The sequence below is a fragment of the Pteropus medius genome, unplaced genomic scaffold (assembly GCF_902729225.1).
Source record: "Pteropus medius unplaced genomic scaffold, Ma_sr-lr_union100, whole genome shotgun sequence".
Classification (NCBI taxonomy): Eukaryota; Metazoa; Chordata; class Mammalia; order Chiroptera; family Pteropodidae; genus Pteropus; species Pteropus medius.
The window spans coordinates 4,776,504-4,789,414 of record NW_024350927.1 but is presented as its reverse complement, the minus strand read 5'-3'; the positions used below and the strand labels follow the sequence as shown (position 1 = coordinate 4,789,414).

The following is a 12,911-nucleotide window of genomic DNA, read 5'->3' as shown; positions in this document are numbered from 1 at the left end:
TCTAACCCATGTACTATATACTTGAAACTAATTAAAATAAATTTTAAAAAAAGATTTTGTAGTATCATTTTCCAGAGAGAAGATAGAAAGATAATGCCCCAGTAAGAATGAGTGAAACACACACACATGTATTAATCTACATAGATATATAATACATACATATACAGTAAATGTATTTTCTTTTGTGGGATGTATGAGACATGTGGCTTCACACAGAGACACACTTATTATCTGTAGAGCTGCTGTAAGTTTGCGCCCTACTGTGGTCAACAGAATAACGATCCCCAGATATGTCTATGCCCTAATCTCGAGAACCTATGACCATGTTAGTTGACATAGTAAAGGAGAATTAAGGTTGCAGATGGAATTATTAAAATAGGGAAATTATCCTCAATTATCCGAGTGGGTTCAATATAATCGCAATGGTCCTTGAAAGTGGAAGAGGGACAGAGAAGAGAGAAAACCAGAGAGATGGCAGCGTGAGAAGGACTTAGCTTGACACAGACGGAGGAAGAGGCCACAAGCCAAGGAGTTTAGGCAGCCTCTAGAAGCTGGGACAGGCAAGGAAATGGATTTTTTTTTTTTCCATTAAGCCTCCAGGAAGGACTGCAGCCCTGCTGACACCATGAGTTTAGCCCTTGATTTGAGACCATTTTAAACTTCTGATCTCCAGATCAGAAGATAATAAATGTGTAATGTGTAAGCCACTATGTTTGCGAAAATTTATTAAAGGAGTAATAGGAAACTAATACGCCTACGAACTCAGGAATTCTGATCAATTCCATTTCACATGATTACCATCAAAAAAGAAATACACACACACACACATGCATGTATTTGATGCATTCTCGAGTATGTTCCTTACAGGAGAGAGCTCTTATTTTGACAAGGCCTCCACGAGAACCCAATCCTCCACTTAAAAATGTCCACATTCGATGACTGGCTTCCCACTCTACATTGACAAACTTTCTGGGCCGAGCACCATAGGACACACTTATCTCATGCGTCGACCCTTGACCTTGTGTCTTCATGTCACGACCTTGGGTGAGTCATGCCAGGGGGAGGAGAGCTCCTTACCTAGGCTCACACTAAATGAATCCATCGCTCAGCTTTGCTTTAGATGGATTCTAAAACTACCCAGGCTCCTCCAGCACCCCCTGACCCAAGGGTGGGGGAAGGTGGTAAAGTCCGAGTGGGTCACAGTTAGCATCATCTACGTTAGCGGATTTTACGATCAGGCCTGACTGTGCGGGCACCGCGCTAGCAGCAGGGACCTGTGCAATAGAAGGAGACCTGAGCCTTGAGCGCCGGAGCTTGTGGCAGATCCATGCTTGCTCCAATGAATTAACTCAAAGCAGAAACAGTGCTTGGGGCACAGAGAGCCTGGCGGAGTGAGGAGGGCACGAGGTGGGCCGGGGGGCTGGGCCAGACCATGCAAGGCCTTATAGCTCAAAGCAGGGCCTTGAACCCGTCCGGTCCACCAGGGCTCAGCAGGACAGTGTAAGGTGAGATCACCACAACTGCGGGGTGGTGAGCTGGCTGGAGGAGGAGGACCTGGACACTGGGAAGGTTACTGCAGGAGTCCTAGGCGCACCATGGAGGCTTGGAGGGGCTGAGGGTGAGGACGGGAAGATTGGAGAACCACTTAGAAGGCAGCAGCCATGGACTTTGGGATAGGTTGGAGGCAGGGCTTGAGGAAAAGGCAATCAATGTCAGGGGTGACATTGAGTCCAGCTGAGAGACAGGAGGACTCAAAGGGGTGGGGGCTCCAGGAGCAGGAGCCGTGAGGGAGAAGAGGGGACCCTGTATGCCCAATCCCCTTTCCGTCCCAGCCCACAGGACAGAGAAAAGAGTCTTGCCTCACTTCCCTTGCTGCCAAATAACCATGTTGGGACGAGACTAAGAACATCCTGCCACACTATCGTGACACCAGGACCTCAACCCAGGAGGCAGAGCAAAAAACTCACAGAAACAGAAACAGGGTTCCTTCCTTGTGGACGGTACTCTCACAGCCTCTCAAGACCCACCATCCAAACGCAAGGCTTCCCCCCACCTCTCAAGCTCCCCTCTAGCCGCTGGGTCTCCATCCCCCGCACCCCAACTCCCAAGACAAGGACGGAGTCATTGCCAGAGCTTATTAAGCCTCTAATTAATTGAATTGAATTTTTCCCCCTCATTGCATGCTGTTAATTAGTTTCTTATAGTAACGAAGACTATTATTCTTGGAAGTAATAACTTGGACCAGGAGGCAGTTTTAATGTTACTTATAATTGCTGGAGGAGGTAGGGTCCTGGGCTCAGGTGGGCGGGACTAATTCAGGAAAGTCAACATGATTCTCTTATTTAAAAGATGACTTTTGGTTTGTCTTAATGTTGTTCAGCATCTTCCCAATTTCCTCCACTGGAAAGCATTATTTTTATAATATCGAAAGTAAAAAATAATAATAATAATAAAATAACCCATAAATTTAAGGCAGGGAAGACCTTAGAGTGTTTAGGAAGATGGTGCCTGCGAGCAAGGAGCCACGATGTGTTGGGCTGGGGGTGGGTGGGCTCCCTTGGCTCCCACAGTGTCTGTCCCAGGCGATGCTTTTCTGTTCCGTCTCCATGAGCCCACAGCTAGTAAGCGCCAACACCAGAATGCGAGACCGACTCTAAGCCAGGGGCCTAATGCTGACCCAAGCTGAGGTAAGAAGAGAAAACAGCTGGGGGCAATGTGTCCCCCAGATCAGGAATCAGGAGTTCACGATGAGGAACAAGAAGCGTCGGAAATCGCTGAGTCCCTCCCACCTCGGTCTCCCATCTTCATAGAGCTTGCACTATAGTGAAAGAAACAAAGAAATAAGTAGACAGAAAATAAACTAAAAGAGAAAACCGTGGGTGCAGAAAAACATTCCTTAGCTAAGATGGTCTGGGCCTCCTTGAGGACATGACGGTGAAGCTGAGATCAAAAGGCTGGGGGGAGGGGGGAACCCCAGTCATACAGAGGAGGGGTCTGTGTTTATCTCTGGGGAGGGGCCTCAGTGCACTGCCCATCCCCCACCAGATTCCTGCCTCCTCGCAGCAAAGCCAAAAGCTGTCACTCGCACTAGTAGAAGCACCTCAATTAGCCTCAAGGTCTTAACTCCATCATTAGCTTGGCTGTGGGAGGGGAAGGGAGTAGAACAAATCTGATTCCCAAAATGACCTGTGATGTCAAAAAGTGGCCAAAGAGAGGCCGAAAACCCCTGGCTCCCCAGCGGGAGCTCATTTGGCTCCTGCTCGGTTCTCCCAGGATGAAGCAACTGCCTGCCAGAAGGAGGAACATCCCTGGCTGCTTTCTTAGGCACCCATCCTGTGCCGCTCCAGAGGACAGTATCGGTCAAAGCGCTTAGGTGCAGAGGTGTGCTGGGGAACGCTTAACAACCAGCTCTCTGAAAGGGGAAAGCCCTGAATTGTAGCACCCGACAATTTCCGTGGTGTAAATGCTCCCACTGCGGCCAGTTTCAAACTATCCACCTGACGTCAGCAAAAGCTGAGTTGGGAAGAGTTGGCCCGGCACGCCACTGCTTCAGGTGTGATCCCGAGCAAGTTGCCTCATCTGCGAAGTGAGGGTTGAATGAGACAGGTAGGTAACCATCGCCATCCGGAAGGGCCTGACGCCGATCGATGATGATAAAGTAAGGGTTTCCTTCTCCCCCCCTGCTCTCTTGTTTGACCATGTGGGCAGGGATGCGGTGGGGTGGGTTTGAGGGGTAGGCGGTAGGAGGAGAATGTAGAAATGAATTCCCACCTCCAGCCAGTGCCCAGAGCAGTCTCGCCTACTGAGTGGTAGAAGCGGGGTGCAAAATATAATGACTTAGTCTCCCCAGGTCAGGAACGAGGCTTGGGTGGTTCATCCCTGTATGCCCAGCCCCCAGCTCAGTGCTCAGCGGGAAACAGTAGATGCTAAATAAATATTTGCCAAATGAGTGAATGAATGAATCCGAGTCCTCTCCAAATGGCGAATGGTAGCCTCCTCCCTCTCTCAGCCCGTGCACATGCCTGACAGGTAGCCTGAATTATGGGTCACCAGTCAGGCAGCCCCTGGGACACTGGAAAAGTGTCATGAGGCCTGCGGATGGGCCTGTGGTGCTATGTGAGAGCAGGTTAGAGACGGCCCTGTGATTAATCACAGCAAATGCCTGGGAAATAAATATCGCATCGCCCTAGCCCTTCCCATCTCAGCCTCTAATATCCTTTCTGCAGGAAGAGGCCTTATTATTCAGTGCCTGTGGTGACAGCTAACGAGTAAATCAGTGGCCTGGAGATTACTCCCTGGGGAAATTGGATGTAGCTTCTGGTGAGGGCCACTCTGCAGGGGCTGCGTGGGAACAGGCGGGGTCACTCAGGGCAGGAGTTGGGGCAGGGGTGGGTATGGAGAGAAACTCCGTGCCCATCTTCCTGCTTCCCGTGAAGCTCGCCTGGTTGGGAACCCTACTCCCACCCCCACCCCTGTGTCGTCACTTTCCAAGCTCTCATTCAGTGCCCCCACCCTACTGTCCAGGCTGTCACCTTTCTCAGACAGAACCAGCTCATTGGTGAAACACACAGAGGCACAATTCAGATGAAGCATCGTGTGGTCTCCTGGGCAGTCGTCCTTTCCAGAGCCCTAAATTCTGGACCAAAATCCACCCTCCTGGGCTGGAGTAGGTGGAATTATATCCACTACTTACAATGATGAGATCACATCTGCTTTCCTAGTGTTGACACCTAATTCTTTACTATTTGCCTGGCATATAACAGCCCCTCAATAAATATTTGTTGGATGAATATATGGATAAATGAAGGCACAAAGAAATGGCTACAGAACAGGAAGGCATAGGTGTGCATTTTTCATCTATTTCTCGGCCTCATCATGTTTCTAATATTTCCAAGGACACACCACCACTTTTTGTCACAGCGGCAATATTATTCACGGGGTTACACTAATTTCTTCTAGTCTCTTGCTTCAGGCACTGCTAGTTTTGCTTCCTTTTCTCCTACTGACAGAATGTCACCACCCTGAAGTCCTCTTCCCCACTCCAGATGGTGGGCACCATAAGCAAACTGGCCCCTGTGTCTGCTGACTTCTACATGCCCAGCAGGGCCCCACGGGATCCCTCAGAGTCAGCATTCCAGATGCTGGGCCAGGCAAGGAGATATTTGGGGGGGTAAGGGGGCTTTCCTGTTGCCTTGAAACCTCATGGGGGAGCCAAGTTCTGGGGACAAGTGCCTACAGGGCTTTGCAGAGAATGGGGAGCCACGAACTTGGTAAAAGTTAAAGACGCAGTTCCAAGCTCTCCCCAAGGTCAACAGGATACAGCAGTGCCGGCCCCGCTGCCTGCCACTCTGGCAAATCTTTCTCCTAATTATATCTGAATTATGCAAATCAATACCGATGTCAATATACGATTTCCTCTAACAAGTTGAGAACATGCAAGAAGGGAAGACCTGGGGAGACGGAGGCCCATGTAACTAAGAATGAGTTTCTCTGTTTTTCTCTTGGCTGAGGGAACAAATGGCCGCATGACGACCCCAGAGAAGAGGAGGTCAGGGGACTAAGGAGGCAGAGGGCAGATGGAACATGTGGGCCAGAGTGAGGAGAGAGATTGGCACCATGCTGAGAGCGTGGTCAAATACGTGATCAAATACGTGATCTTGGAAATTCTCTTCCCACTAAGCCGTTTCAAATCCTCCGAAGCTGGATGTCGGGAGCTCAGGAACACAGAGCAGGTGCAATCTCTTCCTCCATGGACATGGGTTAAGAGGAATAAAATGAATTAATTAACGGGAAAGCTATCATACATTGGAGCTTTGCTCTGTGCCTCTGTGAAGCACTGTACTTCCATGTTCTCACTGAATCCTCAACGCCGAGTTCGATACTACAATGACCCCATTTCGAAGATGAAGATAGTGAGGTCGGAGAGGGGAATGTCCTGCCAAGGTCTCATGGCTGCAAGTAGAAGGCTGGACACTACCCCTGGTTGTCCCGCTGTACCCCCATTGCTTCATTAAACGCAACTAGGGGATCATAAACAGACCACGGGCAGGCGGAGTTGCCTATGGAGGAATGGAAGAAGAGACAAGGATATGGAGGCCTTGGGCAAGGACTCCCTCCTGCAGGCCCCTCATGCAAGGAGGAAGCACCAGGCCTGAGCTCCAGGAACAGAAAGGTCATCACAGGGCCTGGCTTAACTCTCTTTGGAGTTTATGCCCAAGATAGAGATGGGAACACACCTGAAAAGCTCTTCATGTGTTCAAACAACAAACACTCTCTAAGCTGAGGGCCCAGCATGAGGCACTGTAGAAAAGTGATTAAGAGCCTGGCCTCCATCAAGTCCCAGCTCTGCTACTGGTACCCATCTGGCTTATGACAGTTACTCTATGCCTCAGTTTTTGTGTCTCTAAAATGGGATGGATAACAGTGCTTGATATATAGCAGGTGCTCAAGAAATGTTAGCTATTGTGATTGCTCAGGGCAGAATGAATGAGGCTCCTTGAGGAGCTCGTAACATAAGGAGAATAGGGGAAAGATAGCACTGTGGTAAGAAGGGTTAAGAGAGAAATAATGGTAAATGGTCAGTCAGTTATGGGGGTGAATGAAGGGACGGTGGGAGACCAAGAAGGTAGCACTTACCCCTTTCTGGCAAGTGCTTTGAGGAAGCATGGAGCAGTCAGGGAAGGCTTCCTGTAGGTGATGACACTAGGGCTGAGTTGTAAATGATAAGTGTTGCTCACCAGGTGGACAAGAGCAGCAATGGCTTTCCAGGCAGAGGGTTCAGCCTGGGCAAAGGCCTGGAGGCGCTCAGGATATCTGCAGGAGGCAGTGGCAAGAGCTGAAGCTGGAGAGGTGGACAGGGCCTTGCCTTCCAGAGGCCTTGAATGCCAGGCTAAAAGGTTCAGATTTCATCCCAGAAGTGCCAGGGAGACCCAGAAGAGAGACAAAATGAGCCTTGCAACTTCAGAAAAGTTGCTCTGAAGCTGAGTTGGGTGGGGCTGGAGCAGAGGGGGCGAGACAAGAGGCTGACTTCTGGAACCTAAGCCCCAAGCTCCCAGCTCCCAGCCAGACTCCCTCTGTGGGGCTGCTGTGGGAGCCAGAGCTCAGCGGGACCAGAGAAGTTATTAATCGCTCCACGGCGCCTCAGGCCATGGTCCATTTGCTGCCTTTCTTGGTCTGTTTTGAAACTGTGAAATGAGCCCTAGTCTTCAAGGCAGCCATAATAACCAATCCGATTCTGACATTTAAATTACAGATGGCATTTTCAATTAAACAGGCGCTCTCAGCAGGTTTAATTTAGCTATCAGTTCTGGTCTGTTCTTTAAGTGCTTAAAAAAAAAAAAAAAAAAAAGGCAGCAGTGAATTCTAGATCTCCTTGCAGGAGGTGGGAGGGTCTCCAAGATATGATGCCAATTCTCAACTTCTGGCTCCCACGGGAACTCACGCAGCCTCCTGTAAACAGTTACGCTCCATTGAATTCACCCTTGTGAATTCATACCCAGAGGCACTCACAAACCACACACACAAACACAGAGCCAGCTTCCCGGCTACAAATCCAGTGGCACTGGGGTCATCGTTGCCATTGCCACAGGTGTGCAGAGGCTGTGCCTCTCCCATCTGACCAGAGAAACAGTAAGAGATTCCAGAGCCAGAAACACTCGAATCTATTACTAACTAGTTATGTGACCTGGAACAACATACTTAACCTTACTGAGCCTTATTTTCCCAGCTGTAAAATGAGAATAAAGATGGGCCATGTTGAAATAATGTGTTTAAGTGTCCAGCGCTGGTGCTGGCTGATGTAAGCCCAATAATCCTTGTGCCTTCTTCCTCTCCTTCCCTTAAACTGACACCCCTGGCAACTTAAAGCTTTCGCATTCAGGAGGTTCTCCGGTCTTAGAGGCCAGCGGGGTGCTGTCCGTGGTGCTGAACCTCACCTACTGCTTCCTCGGTTCCTGGTGAATTATCTCCCTACCCGCAGCCCGGTCAGCTTGCTCTGAGAATCTCACTCCACCCAAAGGCAGCCACTGCAGATGACCTGAGTGACAAAAGCCCAACTTTTCCCTGAAGGTTCTACTTCTCCATATCTAAAGTGACTAAACCTTAGATGGGGGGAAGAGGCACCCAAAGAAACAGCGTGACTGGTCCCTAACCCCCCATGCATATTGACACAGCAAATCTCCAGCTTCAGCCCAGCAAAAGCCCAGCTGCAGGGCTTCGGCAGGTTGTGCCTGAGGATTTTGTTATGCCTGGTTGACCCCTGCTCTCCTTTTAGGTTCTGGACAGTGTATAAACGGGCCGCCGTCTCTGACCACAGTGTGTGCTGGTTCCAGGAGGAAGCTGGCTTTGGAGAAGCTGCAAGTGTCCAGTTAGGGTGTATTCGCATGGACTGCCTGGCCCCTCACCCCCAAACCAAGTTCTGATTGGTTGGAATTAGGGCCAAGAGAAGGAGAATGCAGAGGTTATCGCCCCACTTTACAGTCCAGCTAACGAAAGCCCAGAGAAAATCAGAAATCCACCCAGTGTGTCAGGTCAGGTCCAAAGCTCCAGTCTGCCCTAAGACCAGCAGACAGGATGATGGCGGTGGGGAGACCGTGGCCCAGTGTCTGGTTAAAACAGTATCTCCAAGGCTGTGCATTCGGGGCATGGCTGGATCTCCAAGGGAGAGTTTTATAAGAGAAAAAACTCTTTGGCTCTGGGAGAACCTTACATGCAGAACATTTACAGTCACGAAGCACTTTCCCTACCACATGTCTCATCGGCTCTGGCAGCAGTTCAATGTGATAGATACTGTGATCCCATTTCACAGGGACAGAAGCTGAGGTTCAGAAAAGTGGAGCAACTTGCCTAAGACCACCCTGGGAGAAAGCAGCAGCATGTGGACTTGAACTCTGGACTTGGGAAGTCCCGTTCTCCTTGTCCTCATGCCCCAGGTCACCTTACTCAGGAGGGAACGAGAGCTGGCAGAAGACAGGAAGGGCCAATGCCTGGCCTAAGGGCAAAAATATGGGGCCCGATACTGAAGCTACAGAGGTTCAGACCAGACTCAGGAAGGCAGATGGGTGTGTGTATCCACACACATGCAGCCCTATGCACTTTCAAGACTGGGCACACCTGGCCTCAGGTAAGGCTGAAGCACCATCTTCCCAGGCAACTCATCTACTTTCACCCTCCCACTGTCCTGTCCAGCAGTTCTAATCTGTCTCCACCCCGTGTCTTCCCAGCCACAGCTTTTAGGGCCAGCCGTGACTGGCAAGTCCCCTTTTACAGGCCTCCCATCTCTCTACTATGTGCTGGATCCAGGAGGGGACTTGAGCCCCCTCCCTGCACACGTCAAAACCAGATCAATACTGAAGTCCTCAGTAAGCACCGGGTGTGTGCCCAACGCTTTATGCAGAATAAACTTAACTCTATCAAGTAGGCATCGTTATGTCCATTTAAGAAAAAAAAAACTGTTGAGATATGGAGAGGTAAATAACTTGCCCAAGGCCACCCAGCTGGCTCGTGGTAAAAATCAAATTTGAACCCAAGTCCTAGCTGCCCTCTGCTCCAGGCTGGTGGCTGTGAGATGGCAGTGGGCAGGAAAAAAAAACAGAGGGAATTATGGAAAGGCTTCCTTTCTAAATTCTCTTAGTCCCAGCCTGCATTCTGCACCAGGTGTCCCCCAGCCCCTCCTCAGGTCTATGAACTCTAAAGATGCTTCTGTCTCCCCCTCGTGGGGAATCAACAGGCTGGGGAGGGACTGGGAGAGGCACAATGGAGGGACACAGAGGCAGCGGCTGCTAGGGGCTGGTCAGGGCAAGGAGCTGGGATGCCTGGCCGTGGGGGAGGGAGCCCGAGGGGCCAAGGTGAGGAACCACCAAAAAAAAAACCAGAAAAAGATGGATCCCAGTCCACCCTGAGACAAGAAACTTCCATCCTCAGTGAGGACTCAGAGATGTCCAGGAAAGACAGAGAGGTCACCCAAGGCACTCCCAGCTCTGCCGAGCCCCTCTCCCTCCCTTCCAACCCCTCCCCGCTCCTCTCATTTCCATATGCCCCCTCTACCGCCCTCAACTGCCCTTGCCCAAAGTGAAAAGGATTCCCCCTCTCTTGATAGCCCCCAAATATCCAAGAGATGATAACAGGGTCCCTCTTGAGTCTAAAAAGCAAAATTTCCTTTCCCCCAAGCTCCTGGATTAGGGTAGGGACAAAGCACAGCAAGGGCTTGGTCCTGTTGCCCCTTCCCCAAATCCCTGTGGGCCACAGGAAGAAACTCTGATGCCCCTACTCCCTGTCCCTCGCAGGGCCTCTTGCCCTGGCCCCTCTTTCAGAGGCCTGGAGTAGCCTCTATGTCTTCAGAGTAAATATTAATAAAATCTAATATTTCTTTTGCATTGACTGTACCGGGGCTACCCAGAACGCTTTACATACAGCATCCAATTTCATCCTCATGGCCACCCACAAGGTAGGCCCAATCTTCCTCCCTATTGAACACATGAGGAAACTGAGGCTCAGAGAGGTCTAGAGCCTTACTCAGAGTCAGACAGGGATGGACCTGGTCACTCTGCACTCAGGCCTGAGCTGGAGACCTCTCAGAACTGATGCCAAGTTCATTGTTCTGTGCTTCTTCTGGCTCCTGAGATCCCACGTGCCTGGTGGTCAGGGGCCACACGGTCAGATCAGGCTCCTGAAGACGGAGTAGAAGCCAGGTCCCGTAGGCTCCACCCATTTCCTGCCTTATTTCCTCCCTGGGCCCAGAGCCTTCCTGGAGCTGGCACTCCCCTCCGCAGCCTGGGTTCTCCTCCCAGCCCATCCATACTTTCCACCTGAAGGACACAGGGATGGGGATGCTGAGCTCCTCCCCCAGTGTGGCCTCAGTTTCCTCATCTGTAACTGGAAAGGCGCAGGGTAGGGGCTGCCTGGAGGGAAACCCCTAAAACAGACCATGCCAGGGACGCTTCTCTCCACGGTGAGTGCAGAACAAGACCCTTGTCTTCTCCATCCCCTCCCGCTCCCCTTCCTTGATCCCTGGGGCAGGTGGCCAATCACTGGGGTAGAGTGGATCGGGGAATCTCTCAGCTGGAGGCTGGGAGGAGGGGGCTATAATATACAAGGGCAACGGCAATATTATAACACGACTTCACGTGAGGGGAGAATAAAGCGAAGCCCGGCGTTCCCACCACGCAGGCCAGAGAGAATCGAGCTCGGCGAATTGTTCCAGGCATCGGGGTACTTCCTGCATGGGGTGAATCAGATGATGGTGGGGCATGAGGAGGGCAGGCAGGGGCAAGTGAAGAGTGAGCAGTCAGTGCTACTGTGGGGTGAGCTCCTCTCAGCTCGGGGGTGCAGAGCCCCTATCGCCCCTGCCCAGGCCCCCACGTCTCTCTCCCTGGCCAGGCCTCCAGCCCTGCAGAACCTCATCCTGGACCAGAAGCAGCCCCCTCCCCAGCGACTCCCTCAGCCTCAGCTCATTAGCTCTGAAAAGCCTGCTAGAATCAGGGCAGGGGTGGGGGCTGCCTCTCAAGCTAGTTTCTTCCTTTCTTCCTCTGCAGTTCCTGGGCTATGTGGGGTGAGGGGTCCCCTGCTCCTGGGGACCCCTAGCCAGGCAGAGGGCTGAAGGCTAGGACTAGCCCGGGGATGGGCAAGGGGAGCAAATGGAGCCGGGAACCATGAGGGAGGCAGAGGGAGTCCGGGCAGAGCCCCTCATATGCTGCCCAGGACGCTGCACCCCTCGGTGAACTCTGGAGAGTCACTGTCAGCAGGGCCATGGCAGCCGAGAGCCTGCCCAGTGACGAGCGCCATGCCGAACACCCACGCATCCCCGCCCAAGGCCTGAGAGGGGTGCGACTCTGTTAGGTTTTCGTCCCCCCACCCCGCACAGTCCCCCTCCTTCGAGGCCCGCAGCATCTACTCCTTTGCTCTAGGCTTCTGGTTGTCACTGGTTGCCCCTCCCTCTCGCCATGACAGCTGGCTCAGAGGTGAGCATGCGAACCCACTGGACTCAGTGCTGGAAAGACATAGATCTGGGGGTACCTGGCCCCTTCCAGAGTGAGCCTGCCTGGGATGAAGCCACAGAGAGCTGAGGGACAAAGGAAAAAGCTGGCCTCTAGACCTAGCTATCCCTGAAAGAGATCTATCCTGGGCTTTTCTGTTGTGTGAGCCCCCAAATTGCCTTTCTGACAGAGTAGCAACCAGTACGAGGATTTTAGTAAACCCCACTTTTCAGATGAGGCAAACTGAGGCCCAGAGAGGTCAAGCTACTTAGGCCAAGTCATACAGCTATGGAAGGGCAGAACCAGTGTTCCAGAGAGAAAAGTTCCCAACTCCAGTTTATTCCACCTGAGAGTCCCTGTGGCGGGGGAGCGGGGGGAGGTACTCCTGGGCCACATTCGGCAGGACCCAGAAGACAAAAGGCAAAAAGATAACAGGTTGCCCTCATTACCATGTCAGCTGAGTAGCCTCAGACAAGCAACCTCACCTCTCTGAGCCTCAGGCTGAGAACAAGATGTGTTACCCCACCCCACCCCCCCAGAGTTCAGGTGCTCCCTCAGACAGGCAGGACGGCTGCCTCTTGCCCCCCGCCCCAGAGGACTGTGAGCAGGGACCTTCCCCAGCCCGCACCAGAGGCCTCAGTGGCTTGTCAGACGCCCCCCGCCAACACACACACACACTCCGCCTGGTTTTAAATGTCTCTCAAAGACCAAATTCAATTTGGTATGACTCCGCCAGCTCTGCAGTGCAGAACTCATTGGATGAGGAGCCTGCTTCTCAGAGAATAATTCATTTTCCCGATGTCGGAGAGGAGAGTAATTGATCCAGGGGGCTGACGCCTCCCTCCCTCACTTCCTCCCAGGGACCATCTGATTCCAAATGCAGCCCTGAGACTGTTAGGCCAAAGTCATCGCAATAAATAGGAGGGGGGCTTCTGCTTT

At 51.8% G+C, this 12,911-nt stretch overlaps 1 pseudogene; it reads left to right on the top strand.

Annotated features, from left to right (window-relative positions):
• LOC120585704 (G protein pathway suppressor 2-like) overlaps window positions 1–8,420 on the top strand; it is a 15,837-nt pseudogene extending 7,417 nt beyond the window's left edge.
• Window positions 8,421–12,911: the final 4,491 nt, after the last annotated feature.